This window comes from Phascolarctos cinereus, unplaced genomic scaffold (assembly GCF_003287225.1).
Source record: "Phascolarctos cinereus isolate Bilbo 61053 unplaced genomic scaffold, phaCin_HiC Scaffold_9;HRSCAF=440, whole genome shotgun sequence".
Classification (NCBI taxonomy): domain Eukaryota; kingdom Metazoa; phylum Chordata; class Mammalia; order Diprotodontia; family Phascolarctidae; genus Phascolarctos; species Phascolarctos cinereus.
In genome coordinates this window covers 214,324,110-214,339,623 of record NW_027556402.1, presented here as the reverse complement: position 1 = coordinate 214,339,623, position 15,514 = coordinate 214,324,110, and positions in this window count along the sequence as shown.

Genomic DNA, 15,514 nt, shown 5'->3' with positions numbered 1-15,514 from the left:
ACTCCCACTTCTCCATCACACCATATTGCTTTCATATCTGCTGAGTGAATACAATTTATCAGATAAGGAAATTTAATGAAAGAGAAAGCTAAGGAGGCACATCTGGAAAGGCTTCTAGTAGGAGATAATACCTGAAATGAGTCTTGAAGGAAGCTAGAGATTCCAAGAGGTGGAGGTAAGGAAGGTGTGAATTCCAGGCATGGGGGAGAGCCTGTTCAAAGGCAGATAAATGGAAGACGATGATAGAATAGATTAGGGCTCAAGAGAGAGATTAGAACTGGACGAGTAGATTTGGGAAGCATTTGCATAAAGATGATCATTGAATCTGTGAAAGTCAACGGAATCACTAAGAGAAAGGGTATAAAAAGAAAAGAAAGCCCATGACCAAATCTTCAGGGATATTCATGGTTTAGGGACACGACGTGGGACTTGGATGACAGTCGAAGAAAGGAAGACAGAGGAACCAAAGAGAGAGTATCCTGGAAGAAGGGGCAGTCAGCAGGGTCAAATATCATCCAGAGGCCAAGAAGGAAGAGGACTGAGGAAAAGAGCCCTGGATTTGGTATCTTAAGAGAGAATGGTTTCAGTTAAGTGATAGGCTCTGAAAGCAGAATATGAGGGATTGAGGAGCTGGGGAGAAACAATTGTATGTATTAGGTTTTGAGAAAAGAGGTGTAGCTTGAGGGGGTGCCAGAGTCCAGTGGTTTTTTTGAAAATGGGGGGATCTATTTTTAATGTTTGTAGGTAGCAAGGAAGAAAGATAAGATAACTAAAAAGTGTGTAGAGCAGGAAAAAAGATAAGAAAAAAGTATACGTGAGAGAGGGAGGATGTTGGAAAGGGGCAAGCTCCCAGATGTGATGAATGATAGGATGATGGATGAAAGTAGAGAAGTAGGTTTTGACCACAAGGGGGCTAACCTCTTCATCTACACGAACGAGAGAAAAAGGAAGGATTAGAGGGAATTCTATGTCAAATATGAGTTGGACTGAATGGCCAATGAGGTCCCTTCTAATTCTGTAATTATATAATTCTGAGATTCCATGATGCAAATGGGTTGTAGAGTGTAAAACCTCACAACAGGCAGGCACTTCTCTTAAGACTAACAGCAAAGTTTGAACAAGTGAGCAGAATCTATTTCTTCCCAAGGCAAACTGGAAAATACATTTTGTGTGTTTTCACTTTATACAGATAAGGAGTTTCTAGTTCAGTGTTTATGAAGATATTTAGAAGATAAGACCGGATAGGCCTTGGAAACTTCCAATTGTTAGTTACTATTGGATACATTCATCCCATAAAGAAGAATAAGTTTTTCTAACTGTTAAGAGAAAAAAAAACTGCATTGCTATGAGCTACCAAGATTTGTATCTAAAAAAAAAACGTTTGTTTTAGCTGAACCTACTTAGGTTTTCATACTGAGTTTTTTTTTGTTGTTGTTGTTTATGAAATGGATCTTAAAATGTTTTGAAAGTCTTTTTGTTTAATTCTTACTCCATCTCTGTCTATGTTACCCACACACGATTGTGGTTTAAAAACTGCTTGGGCAGAGGAGAATGTTCATGGCATGCATGATGGACTTTTATAAGTCATTTTGAGGGACCTTTTTATATTTTGACAATTGCATAATAAGTACTATGTAAATTTTTTTCATATTATCCTAAGAACCTGTCTGCTCATTAGCATAGGTAACAAGTTGGCTGTTCTCATTAGCATAGGTAACCAAGCTGGCTCTTGAGTTTATTTGTGAACAACTTAGTGGTTTCTAGTATAAAATTTACCTGATTTCCCACTGATTTACTAACAGCCAGTTTTAGGACCATCTCTGAGCAGGATGCTAAGTATCCGTCATAGTGACACAGGTACACCAAAGAGCAGTCGATTGTAAATAAAAGATGCTGGGTTTAGGCCACTAATGTTGTTGACTTTTAATTCATCTCTTCCCTTTTTTTTTTTTTTGGAGAAATTATTTCCCAAAATCCAAATAACCTACTTATTAAATAATTTACTTCATTTTGCAGTGGAATAAAGGGAAAACTTTTGAAGTTTTGGATAAAGTATTCTCTTTTCTGTGTTTTGGTGACAAATCACTTACCCGAAGGAACTAAAGAGTGGAATCTTAGAGCTAGAATGTTAACCCTTTCAGATCAGAGATTGTTTTATCCTTTGTCTTTTCATCCCCAGTGTAGCCCAATGTGTGGTATGTGATCAGGGCTTAATAAATGCTTGTTGATTGGTTAATTGGTTGGCAGGAAACTTAGAGGTCATCCGGCCTGCCTTCTATCAGGCTAGTATCCTCTTCTAGGGATATTGGAGAGGAGGTCATTCAGCCTCACTTTCACTGACAGATTTCACTACCTTGTGAGGCAGCTGGAAAGCTCTAATTTGTTCTGTGTTTTAGGAAATTCTTCTTTAATATTGATTCTAAACTTGCAAACTTACACCCATTGATCCAGGTTCTGCTCCCTGGAGCAATATAGAATGAGTCTTCATTCCTTTCTGACGTGACTACCCAGTGCTTAGCAAATGTTTATTGACTGACTGACTACTCTTCAAATAGTTGAAGACAGCTAGCTATCCTGTCTCCCTTAAATCTTTTCTACAGACTAAACAACCCACTACCACTGCCACCACCACCACCATTTCCTTCAACTGATATGGTTTCCTCCTATGATGTCCTTTCATTCTCACCCTCCTGGTCACCCTCCCTCATACACACTTTCAGCTTGTCAGCGTTCCTCCTAAAAGGATGTCCAGAGCTCAGTACCGTTCTTCAGATGCAGTTTGACCAGCTCAGTAGCAGACCTGTTGCTTCCCCAAATCTACAGTGTACGTCATCCCTCTGTTTACACAGCCTAAGATGATGTCAGTCTTTCTGGTTAGCACATTACGCTATTGGCTAATCTTGAGCTGATACTAAATTCCACGATTCTTTTCCTTACAAGCAATCACATCTCATCCTATCAGAGATGGCCACCTTTGCTCATAACCTTATCTGCTAGATCAATCTAATTCAAGAAGCTTGCATTCAGTGTCTGCCATGCACCAGGTCTGGGGTTAGGCACTGAGGATAAAGAATGAAATGAAACATCCCTGCCCTCAAAGAGCTAACATTCTAAAGGGGGAAGACAGGACACAAAAGGGAGCTGAAAGGGCACATATTGTTGAAGTCCAGACAGTCAGAAGCACTTATATTCTTGGGGGATGGGGAAAGATTGGGGGGAGGAACTGAGTTAAGTGGCTTGCCTAAACTCACACAGCCGGTATGTATCAAAGGCCTAATTCAAACCCAAATCTTCCCGACTCTGACAACAGATCTTTACTATGTCATTTAGCCCAAGTTAAATCTATTAGTCACGTTAGAAGCCTGGGTCATGTCCCTGGCTTACTCTGACTACTCAGAGATCAACAATTTAAACAGGGTTCCTTCCCATCAGAGAATTTCGCTTCGCTGAAACTCAGATGATAGCTTCCCTGTGCAGTGTTACAGCCCTGTGAACAAACTCTAGGCAATCCATAAACTCCTGTGTGGAGCAGTTCCCCCAGTTTCACTGCCCTGTCTTACTCTGCTGCGTAAATAATATACCCCCTTGGAGGCTGCTCTGGCTTCCCTAGAACCAAGATGGTTGATCTAAAACATCACCAGCAACACTGAGGTCTCTGAAGACGTCTTCAGGTTTGGCTTCATTTTTTGGCATCAGGAAAGGATTGGAAAGATTGGAAAGAACTGGAAAAAGCTGAATCTCAGTGAGCTGCTGACCTGTTACTCTGACTAAATACTAGCTTCCTACCCCAAATTCCTTGTTCTACTGTTTAGTATAATGGAATTTGTGGCCCTTGTTCCTGAGTTCCACTAATACATGTGATCATCTCTGCTGAGCTAGCATCTCTCTTTTAAAAAAATTATTTTAAAAAATTATTTGTATTTATTTCATTAAATACTTCCCAATTATAGGTTAAAAAATTTTAACACTCATTTTTAAAAATTTTGAGTTCCAAATTCTCTCCTTCCCTTCTACTTATCCCCCCCTTTGAAAAGGTAAACAATTTGATATCGATTACACATATGAAATCATGCAAAACATATTGCCATATTAGTGATGTTATAAAAGAAAACATAAAATAAAACAATAAAAATAAAGCGGAAAAAAAGTATGTTCCACTCTACATTCAGAGTTTATCAATTCTCTCTCTAGAAGTGGATAGCATCTTTAATCATGGGTCCCTTGGAATTGTCTTGGGTCATTGTCTTGATCAGAGTAGCTAAGTCTTTCACAGTTGATTATCTTTACAATATCGTTATTGTGTACAGTGGTCTCCTGGTTCTGCTCTCTTCACTTTGCGTGAGTTTATGTGTCTTTCTAGGTTTTTCAGAAACCATCCTGCTCGTCATTTCTTATAGTATAATAGTATTCCATCACAATCATGTACCACAACTTGTTCAGCCATTCCCCAATTGATGGGCATGACCTCAATTTCCAATTCTTTGCCATCACAAAAAAAGCTGCTATAAATATTTTTGTGCAAATAGGTCCTTTTCCCTTTTCTTTGATCTCTTTGGGATACAGATCTAGTTGTGGTATCACTGAGTCAAAGCGTAGGCACAGTTTTATAGCCCTTTGGGCTTAGCTCCAAATTTTTCTCCGGAATGGCTGGACCAGTTCACAACTCCCCCAACGTATTAGTATGTCAGTGTCCCAATTTTTCCTCATCCCCTTCAGCATTTGTCATTTTCCTTTTGTGTAATGTTAGCCAATCTGATAGGTCCAAGGTAGAGTTGTTTTAATTTGCATTTCTCTAATCAGTAATGATTTTTAGAGCATTTGTGTGTGTGTGTGACTATTGATAGCTTTGATTTCTTCTAGAAACTGCATGGCTCTTATTTTTGGGGGGGGTGGGGCAATCAGGGATAAGTGATTTGCCCAGGGTCCGACAGCTAGCAAATGTTTAAGGTTGGATTTGAACTCAGGTCCTCCTGAGTCCAGGGCCAGTGCTCTATCCACTGCACTACCTAGTTGTCCCATGGCTCTTATTTTTATAAATTTGGCTCAGTTCTCTATATATTTGAGAAATGAAGCCTTTATCAGATAAAATTGTGGTAAACTCTGCCCTCCCCCCCCCCCGTTTCCCCGTTTCCTGTTTTCTTGCTAGTTTTGGCTGTATTAGTTTTGTTTGTGTAAAAACTTTTTAATGTCATGTAATCAAAATAACCTATTTTGTTCCTTGTAATGCTCTCTGAATCTTGTTTGGTCATAAACTCTTCCCTCATCCATAGATCTGACCGATACATTTTTTCATGCTCTCCTAATTTATGTCTTATGCTCCCCTTTATGTCTAAATCATTTCACCCTTTTGACTTTATCTTGGTATATGCCCAGTTTCTGCCAAAGTTGCTTTCCAGTTTTCCCAGAAATTTTTGTCAAATGATGGGCTCTTAACCCCAAAAGTTTGGATCTTAGGGTTTATCAAACACTAGATTACTGTGGTTTTCCTAATCTATTTCACTGATCCATCACTCCACTTAGCCAGTACCAGACTATTTTGATGATTACCGCATTATAATACAGTTTGAGGTCTGGTACTGTTAGTCTACCTTCCTTCACATTTTTTTGCCATTGATTCCTTTGATTTTCTTGCCCTTTTGTTCTTCCAGATGAATTTTGTTATTATTTTTTCTTGAGCTATCTTTTCTTTCATTACAGAGGCAAACCAGGGCCTGGCAACTCTACAGCCATATGTGTGCTGGGCCTTGTTCCTCCCCTGCCACCAGAAGACACTGTTTTCGTTCCCTCTCATCAGACTGACATCTGGTAAGTACCTCTTCTGAGACTGCCCTGGGTGTTCTTCCAGTGCTCACTCTCCCGTCTAGCTCTTCTGCTACCGTGACTGACACCTTCATCTCATACTCATGTAAGTGATTTTTTGAGATGTTGAATAGGGGTCTAAGACTATTCCAGGAAGTTGCAAAGAGACAAATTTTGGTGTGAAGGAAGAGGAAAGTTCCTAACAATTAGAAATATTTAAAAGTATAATGGAGGTAATGGGATTCCTCATTGGAGGTCCTCAATCGAAGGCAGAATGACCATTTGGCAGGATGTTGTGGAATGTTGTAGAAGGGAATTCTTGTTCACACACAGGTCTGCTAGGTCCATTTCAACTCTGAGCCTTTGTGATTTAGTCATGGCTCCCCCCCATTTTTTGCTCATGAAGTTGATTTTTTGAACCAAGAGATACGACTATATTTATCATATTAAATTCCATCTTATTAGATTCAACTCCACATTCTAGGCTCCAAATCATTTTGGATTCCTGTCACTTAATGACTTCTAGCTTTGTGTCATCTGTGAGTTTTATAGGTATGCTCCCCCACCCCCGACCCCCTGCCTTCATTTAAGTCATTGCTAAAAATACTATACAGGATAGGTTCAAGGACAGAGCCCTGAAACATGAAACCAGAAACCTTCTTATAGATTCACATCAATCTATCAGCAGTAAACATGTGGCTGTTAAAGTGGCTAGGAAGCCCCCCAGACTGCATCATTCAGGTATTCATTCAACAAGCATTTATTAAATAGCAACTATAGCTAGATTCCAGTTAGTGCAAATAATGAATCCTGTTAAGTGACCGCATTACTTGAATTTGCACTATTTGAAGTTATAATTATATGTAAAATATGGTAGTTGATTTCAGCCCAGTGGAAATATGTAATGAAAAATATTTTTAAATTAATTTTTTATAGTTTATTAAAATAACAGCAAAACATAAGAAAAGTCTATTTCTAATTCAAGTTTATTACAAAGTAATAACTACCAAAAGCAAAATCTTAAATATTAAACAATTACTAAATATACCTAAAGATAAGCCTGCACTGATAATATTACAAAAACATCATTATTGTCATTTAAAATATTTTTAGCAACATAAACTGAGCTGTCTTCTCTTTAAATCTTTATACATACCCTGATAGGTACAGAGATCTTTATCTACATCTTTGCAAATTTGTATGCTTACATTCTCACACAGTGAACAGTGAAAGGCTGGATAATTTAGGGCATTATCTAAAATGAGTAAAATTTTAAACAGTATATTGTTGTCCTTACAATATTTTCCAACATCTGAGCTAAAATAACTTGAAGATCAGTATTCAAAAACAGCTTTAGTAATCCCAGATTTCTTATTTGACCATGAAATAACTGGAAGCAATCCATGGTTGTAGCCTTTCAGAGCAAGAGGACTGGTTTTAATTTAATATTCTGTTCAGCATTGCCTTTCAATAAGTGGTAGATGATCCTTGGATGCTTTAAATCCAGGATGAGTTTTTTTATTTCTTAGAAATTTAAGTTCTAGTCTATCCTGCCCTACAGGAAAATAGAAGGGGAAAGGGGTAAGAGAAGGGGAAAGAGATAGAAGAGAGGACAGACTACGGGAAGGGATATTCAGAATGCATGCCATCTTGGGGTGGGGGGAGAGGGGAGATGGGGTGAAAATTTGGAATTCAAAAATTTGTGGGAGTGAATGTTGAAAACTAAAAATAAATAAATTTATATTAAAAAAAAAAGAAACAGATGATACCTGCTCTTAAGTTGGGGGACAGGCTCCTCTGTGACACATGCCCAGAAACAGGCTCCACATGGGTTGGTCCAAGTTCAAGCATATTATGCATGCTAATGGAGGGGGACCTCATTGGCCAGTCTCCCATTACAATAAAAAACAACATAATTATGTTAATATGCTGAAAAAGTCTAGTGAAGGCTGGAAGACCACTTATGTAGCACATTATAGAGAGGATTCTTATTCATATGTGAACTAAATGACCTCTGATATGATTCCCTGGGATGATATCAACTTTAAAGAAACTGCTATTTAATTTTATTTAAAATAAAAACTTCTATATAAAAAAAAAGAAATTTAAGTTCTAAAAGGTATTCTTTTCCAAAATACTTCTGTTTCATCCACATTAAAATTTTTTGATCAGTGTATCCACCTTCTTTGATTTTCTTGAAAACATCAGGATATCCAGTTGCTGCACCCTCATCTGCATTGACCTCCTCTTCTGCAATTTTAACATTATTGAATTGAACTTCATTTTAAACCAATGCTTACGGCTGAAGTTTCTTCACTATCTACTTCATTTCTGTTTTCTTTCCCTGCCTTAATGGCTGAATGGCTGCTGTGCTAAGAGGAATGCATTTTGTATTGCAATCTTCAGTCCATACCACTAAAAGACACCTCCTTCTGTCACTGCAATATTTTGTTTCTTTGTAGTGGTCTGCAAATTACAAAATGCTAATGCAACTTTGCCTTTTCTTTCTTTTATTTTGCCTACATGTTTTGTAATATTCTGTATCATAGACATTCCTGCGGCAGCATACCGTACTATAGATTCAGGCATTCCAATATCTTGTCCTGTGTAAGAGTTACTATGATCGTGTTTGTGTAGTTTTATTATATTAAATTTTTGTTCTAATGTAATAACAAGCGTCTCTTCTCTCTCTCTGTCTCTCTCTGTCTGTCTCTGTCTCTCCAATGCTAGTGTTTCCATCTGAAGTATTTTTCCTTTTGTCCATTTTGTTAAGGGCTTCTTAAAAAAACAGGGTAACGTAACTACTGGTAATGTGGTATGTAGCAACACATCCATCACATCCACTCTGGGCAACGTGCAAGTGAGGACTGATGTCATCAGTGCGAGCATGTTAAAACCCCTGACTAGTTCACAAAATGGCATCACCTGAATTTCGGCTCACATTAGGCGTTATCTGGTATGATTTTAAATTTTGCATTAAATTAGATTTGCATGATTTGAACTCACATTGATCATCTAGATGTATATTCCAAGCACTTTGGTAGGCACTGAGGATCAATTTAAAGGTGAGAATGAAGCAATTCCTAACCCTAAGGAGCTCACATTCTATGGTGCTTAGGGGGAAGAGGGGAACAACCTACATGATTAGTCTGTCAATCAGTAAGTATTTATTATGTGCCAGGCACTGTGCTAAGCACTGAGGATACAAAAAGAGTCAAAAGACAGGCCCTGCCCTCAAGGAGCACCTAATGGAGGTGACAAGATGCAAGCAGATCTGTACAAAGCAAGCCGTGTGCAGGGCAAGAAGGAAATAACTAACAGAAAGTAAAGGTATGTGTAAAGTAAATATAAAGTTGTATTTTTAGAGGGGGAAAGATAATAACTTGGAAAATCAGGAAAAGCCTTGTATAGGAAGTGGTAACTAAGGGAAGCCTTGAATGAAACCAGAGATTCTAAGAAGCAGAGATAATAATACTAGCTAACATTCATATAGTGTCTACTATGAATTGGGCACATTACAATTATTATCTCATTTGATCCTCACAACAACCTTGAGAGGTATAATCCCCAGTTTACATTTGAGGAAATTGAGGCAGGTGGGGTTAAATGACTTTCCCAGGGTCACACAGCTAGTAAATGTCTAAGGTTGGATTTGAACTCAGGTCAATCCTGACTTTCAGGCCTATCACTCTCCATTGTGCCACCTAGAGGTCCAACGATGCCTGAGATGAGAAGGGAATGTATTCTAGACATGGAGGGTACTCTGCTCAAATTGGCAGGTCGGGTCCCCAGAGGGTAACTGCCACTACGCTCAGATAACATTCTCCTAAAACCTGGTTCACTCCTTCTCACAAATACACACAGCATCCATGGCAGGAGTAAGCTTAAACTTAGACCATGGTAGTAGTGAGACACACGTGTAACAAATATGTGTGATATATGTTTAACCTACAGTAACTATGCAGTCCTCATTTTTCCATGCTAGCTAGGAGGATATCATAAAAGCCTGTCAGACGCCTCCCTGAAAAGGAAGCAAGATCATTTTGGTCTGACTTTTTGCAGTGAACCCAGAAGCAAACTTCTAGTGATAGTCACATTCTTTTCTAAGTGTTCACAAACCGTTTGTTGAATACTTCATTGCATTTTTGGTGATGCTTTTAAATACACGCCTTGCCCACTCGTGCTGAAAGCATCCACTGTGGTTGGTCAAATATGGAACTGCAGATAATTTTATAGCACAAATTACTTGCCAGAAAGCCTATTATGCCTTGAGGTCAAGGACACCCCTAGGATGGGTCTACACTCCCCCACCCCATCCCTCCCAAGACAGATCTGCCTGTTGTTATAGGAAGAGAACCCAGGTCCTCAAACTCTCCAGATTTATACATAGTCATAGCGTATCATTTCAGTTGCCATTCAAATCAGCAGCCCTCCATTGTTTGGTGGTCCTGAAACAATGCAGCCTCTTATTTAGGGAAATAGAAGTCCTGGGTTAGGCTGTCTCTTAATGAAATGTCCATATGCTCTTATCTTTTGAGACTGGTTGTGTTCCCATTGCAATCTAAAAACCAGCAGTAGGGCAAGGGGGCTGAAACACAGAGTGGAAAGGTCCAGGAATAAGACTTAAAGGTTTGAACAAACATGACCTTGTGGAAGTCCGTGCTTTAGGCTTTGCTTTGCTTTAAAGAAGGATTTACAGAAGCCCCAAAGGTCTGTCCTCTTCCTCTAAACCTTTCAGAGTCAGCAGGAAGGCAGGGATGGCCAGACTGACAATTAAAGCCAGTGAGTCAGAGCTTTCTGAGCATGTTAGCTCAGACTGTTTGTCTCTTCCATTGTGAGATTCTGTCCTCCTAGAGCAGTGGATAAAGTGTGATGTCAAGGAGACCTGAGTTCAAATCCAGCCTGAGATACTTCCTAGCTGTGTGACCCCAGGCAAGTCACTTAACCCTGTTTGCCTCAGTTTCCTCATCTGTAAAAAATGATCTAGGGAAGGAAATAGCAAACCACTCCAGTATGTTTGCCAAGGAAACCCCAGATGGGGTCACGAAGAGTTGGACACAATGGAAACAACTGAACAACAACGACCAAGTAGGGCTGACACCTGTGACACCTGCCTCCCAGGATTGTTCGGTGCATAAAATGAGGTAATATTTATAAAATACTTTGCAAACCCTAAAGCATTATCATCATCCTCATCAATATTGTTAGAGAGCGGGGGACCACAAAAGCATTTAACAGCATCGGTAGAATGTTTATGGTTTTTCATGGAAGTCAACAAGCATTTATTATGCACCTATTATGTGCAAGGCCCTGCGAGAGGCTTCTGCCTCTCAGTGACTGAATCAGGGAGTGCCCCGAGGCTGCTCTGTCTTCTCCTCAGCAGATTTATAAACCATGCTGACACGAGGCAGGCTCCACAGCTTCCCCTTATGGGAGTGTTGCCTATTAAAGTCAACGTGGATGGGATGAACATCCTGTACTTTGCAGCCCAAAGCTGCCTTGGGGGAAACGTACAACATTTACCAAATGAGTTGCAAGCGAACGAAGAATGCTTCTGTAGAAGACAAGCGCGTGTGTGTGCTCCAGACGTGGCAGAGGCCTGGCCTGTGCTTTCTGGCGTTTGATAATGAAGTCGAGTGGATCCATAAAAAGCATTCTGTTGTTGTTCCGTCAGGTCCAAATGACTTTCCGTGACCCCGTTTAGGGTTTTCTTGGCAAAGATACTGCGGTGGTTTGTCGTTTCCTTCTCCAGCTCATTTTTTAAAGATGAGGAAACTGAGGCAAACAGGGTGAAGTGACTTGCTCAAGGTCACACAGGTAGGAAGTGTCTGAGGCCAGCCAGAGGCCAAGGCTGGAATGAACCTCACTCCCTCTCTTCAGTCTGTGATGCTGGGCCCCAGGCTCAGCTGCTGAACTGTGTGAAAGGCATTAACAGTTGCAAAACAACAACTAAGAACATAGAAGGAAAGAATCAAGCTTTTCTTTCTCTTTTTTGCATTGGCCTTGGAGCTGTACTGTAGGAGCAACTTACAACAAGTATCCTAGCGGGTTGGTCAGATCCAGGTCTCCTGCCCTGTCACGGCTTACTGTGGTCCTTCAGCTTCAGGATCCTCTTCTCGTTGGCCCTCTTCCACAAGAAGCATATTAGTAAGGAAACCTTCTTCTGGGTGATGGGTGTTAACTCTGGACCTCAGGAGATTCTGAACTCACTTACGAGGTATCCCCCAAGGCTGGAAACATCCATTTCTCAAGTGTTACAGGTACTAATCTAAACTAAGAGAAGGGACTGGAAAGGCAGGCAGAGGAATCAGTGATTGGGAAGTCTAGGGATTTTGTGCTCAGGTTATGTACAAGCACATCTCCTGGGGCGATTCGATGGATCTGTCATCATTTTCTGCCAGGCTGGGGAGGAATAATCCCCTCCCCACTTCCTTACTGTACTCTCTCTGGAAGCACAGGGGACAGAGAGAACTTGAGAGGCATTCAAAAGAGACCAATGGAGTCATTTCTCCTTGGACCTCTGCTAGGCTGCAGAGGGAAAGGTTCCCCCAGTAATTTATCCTCCTGTACCTCATTCAACCAATCATCAGAAGACAGCTACAGCCACCTGGAATCAGAGAAGCCCACTTTATCCTCCCTGCAAGACAGAGGTCCCTCAGAAAATGGCGTCAAGGGGCGTTAGATGGCGCAGTGGATAGAGCACCGGCCCAGGAGTCAGGAGGATCTGAGTTCAAATCCAGCCTCAGACACATGATACTCACTAGCTGTGTGACCCTGGGCAAGTCACTTACCCCTGATTGCCTCACCAAAAAGAAAAGATGGTGCCAAGTGCACTTGTCCAGCTCCGTGGAAAGGACTGTAGTCTATCAAAGGTCCACATCCTTGAATCTCATTGGGTAGACAAGTTCCTACCGAATCAACCAAGGATTCCCTTGCTCATACTGCTGTACCCAAAACAGAAAACAACAAAACCCTAAGCCCTTTTTCATTCTGAGTGTTTGTCTTATTCTTTTTAACCTTCAACTTAAGATGGATGAAATTATGATAATGGTGATGGAGAAAAGTCGTAGCTGCTTTATTCATTTTACTTCTGATTTTTCTTCTAAGGATTGTTGACTTAGAAAGGACAGAACAAGCATGGCTAATTCAAGTCATCAGGCCCAGACAAACTACATCCTGGGTTAGAGAAACAACTGGAAGATGTAATTGCTGATCTACCCTCAGTGACCTTGGGAAGTTTTTGAACAGTGGGAGATAAAGCTACAGCACTTGAAAAGGGCAAACGTCTTGATTTTCCAAAAAGGGATGATAAGAGAGTCTGTACACTATATGACAAAGAGCTGGGCTTGGATCCCTGGCTGAACTGTAGGCGCATTATTAAAGAGATGACTAGCAGGGGCTCTGGAGGGCATGATGGGAGGAGAGGGAAGAGGAGCAGAGCAGCTCAGAAGAGATGGGCCTGAGTTGGATGGGCACAAGTGTGCAGGTCGGAGTATCCCATTGGCACATGATGATGAATAGTAAGGGTGGTGAAAACTGGAGACCAAATTCACTGGCCATAGGGAACAACAAATACGGAGAATCTTCAGAACTAAATTAGCCCTCGTTAGACTGAATTCTAATTTAGTCTATTTCTCTAATAATAATAATAAAAGTAGTCTAATAAAATCTAAATTTGATGCAAAAGCTACCTCTGTTGATAAGGTGTGTGTGTGTGTATGTGTGTGCGTGTGTAGGCTTAGAGGGTTCCATAGATTAGAGCTAGGGAGATATGATTTAAGGGGGCTGCAAGGGGTTATGGTTCAAGAAATTAATTTTAAATCAACCACATGATTCTGTGTAACTACATTCTTTGGGACAGTCCACTTTCCCTATGAGAATTCTGGGATTTGTAGTTTTGGCTTAAACCTCAGAGGGTTCCCAATCTCTCATAATCTAAAACTATAAATGCTAGAGTCCTTATGGGGAATGTGGAATCTGCCCCCCTAGAGGGCTATTATACTTGCTTTGCAACCTTGGTATTAAAGCTATTCAATTACTCCATGAGAATATGAATTACAATTGCTTAGCAGACATAAAAACCAGACAGCCATCTAAAAACATTTGTTTCCAGAATAATTTCTTGTTATACACAAATTTCCCTTTTACCAAATATATTTGAGTTTGGAAGTTGTCTAAAATGGTCATCAGCCAGTTCTAAAAAGGTTATTTATTTGAGGATGGGGAGGACACTCCTTGTGAGTTCCATGAGAGCAAGGAAAGCTTGCTTCCCTATTTGTATCCCCAGTGCTTATCTACATGCCTTGTGCCTAGTAAGCATGTAATAAATGCATTATTCATTCACTCTAAACTCTGTTAAGTACTCTTCTGGAATCATAGCCAGAGTAGTGTGGTCAAAATGCTCAGCTCCCCCGTCTCATGCACCATCCACCACCAGAGAGCATTCTGGGATGAATACCAAACTCTTAGAACCGTTTTTTTGTCTCTGAGAATAGGCTGTCACCTATCCCTTGGATCCACCTTTTTTAATAGGTGGTGCCACTGTTCTCATTTATGTGAATTGTTGAGGATTACCCAATCAGATCAATGCACATAGTCCCCATTCCATTTAGGGAAACTCTTCCTCTTTGCCCAATCCCTGCTGTGTGTCTGTCAAGGTTCTTACGTATACCCATCATACCCTTGTATCCAGTCTTTAATCAGAGCAAAAGTAAATCAGGAAGTTAACATCGTGGCACCCAGTGATTACATGTTCCTTATCTCTTCTAGTTCTCCTTCGGTGCCTGCATCAAGCCCCCAGACACAGGCAGGCCCCAAAGACTGAAAGTTCAGATCTGCCCGGTTGCGGTCAGTAGGAAGCCAGCCAGCTAAGAGTATCTGCTTAGGGCTTTTCACTCAACGGCAAACCTCCATGGGAGATCAGTGTCCAGACTGTTGATGGGATACAGAAATGTGATACCACTGTGTCTGCCAGATGGCACAGGTGGCTGCATAAATAGGTTGGTATTGGCCCCTCTCCTAAGAGACTGAGAATCTCCTCTAGCTCATTCTGAGTGTACATTTAATTTGTGCCGCTGCCTCTGTGTTATAGGCAGAGTCCTAGGGCATTTCCCCATGGGTTACAAACTGTCCAGAGCAGTCAGAGAGACAAAGACACTCAAAGGCAAATGGGTCACTAATATCTCCTCTCTCCTATATTCTTCTTCAGAAGGCCCCACGCACCCTGCATCTGACGCTCAGCTTTGGACGCAGAATCACTAGATTCAGAATAAAGTAAGCAGAACCAGGAAAAACAATTTACACAGTGACCACAATAACACAAAAGGGGAAAAACACCGAAAGGCATGAGAACATTGATCAAAAACTATGGTCCATCGTGGCTTCAAAGGAGTGATGATAAAGCTTGCTGTATACTGGTTGGCAGAGAGGCGGGGGATTACTGGTGTGGAAAGATGCATTTGTTGCCAGACCTATCTGGCCAACATGCTGGTTTGTTTTGCTTAGCTGTATTTGTTAGAAGGGAAGATTCTCTTGGTTAAGGTGAAATGAGTCAGTGGGAAGTGATGGCAATGAAAAAAAACAAACAAGAGCCCCCCAAAACTTACTGTCTTATTTTTAAAGGGTCATTGCTAAGAATTCTATTTTCTTCATAAAGAATTCAGTTTTGGTGAACTTGTATGTTTGTACTGGGCTTGGAGTGTCCCCTGATAATGCA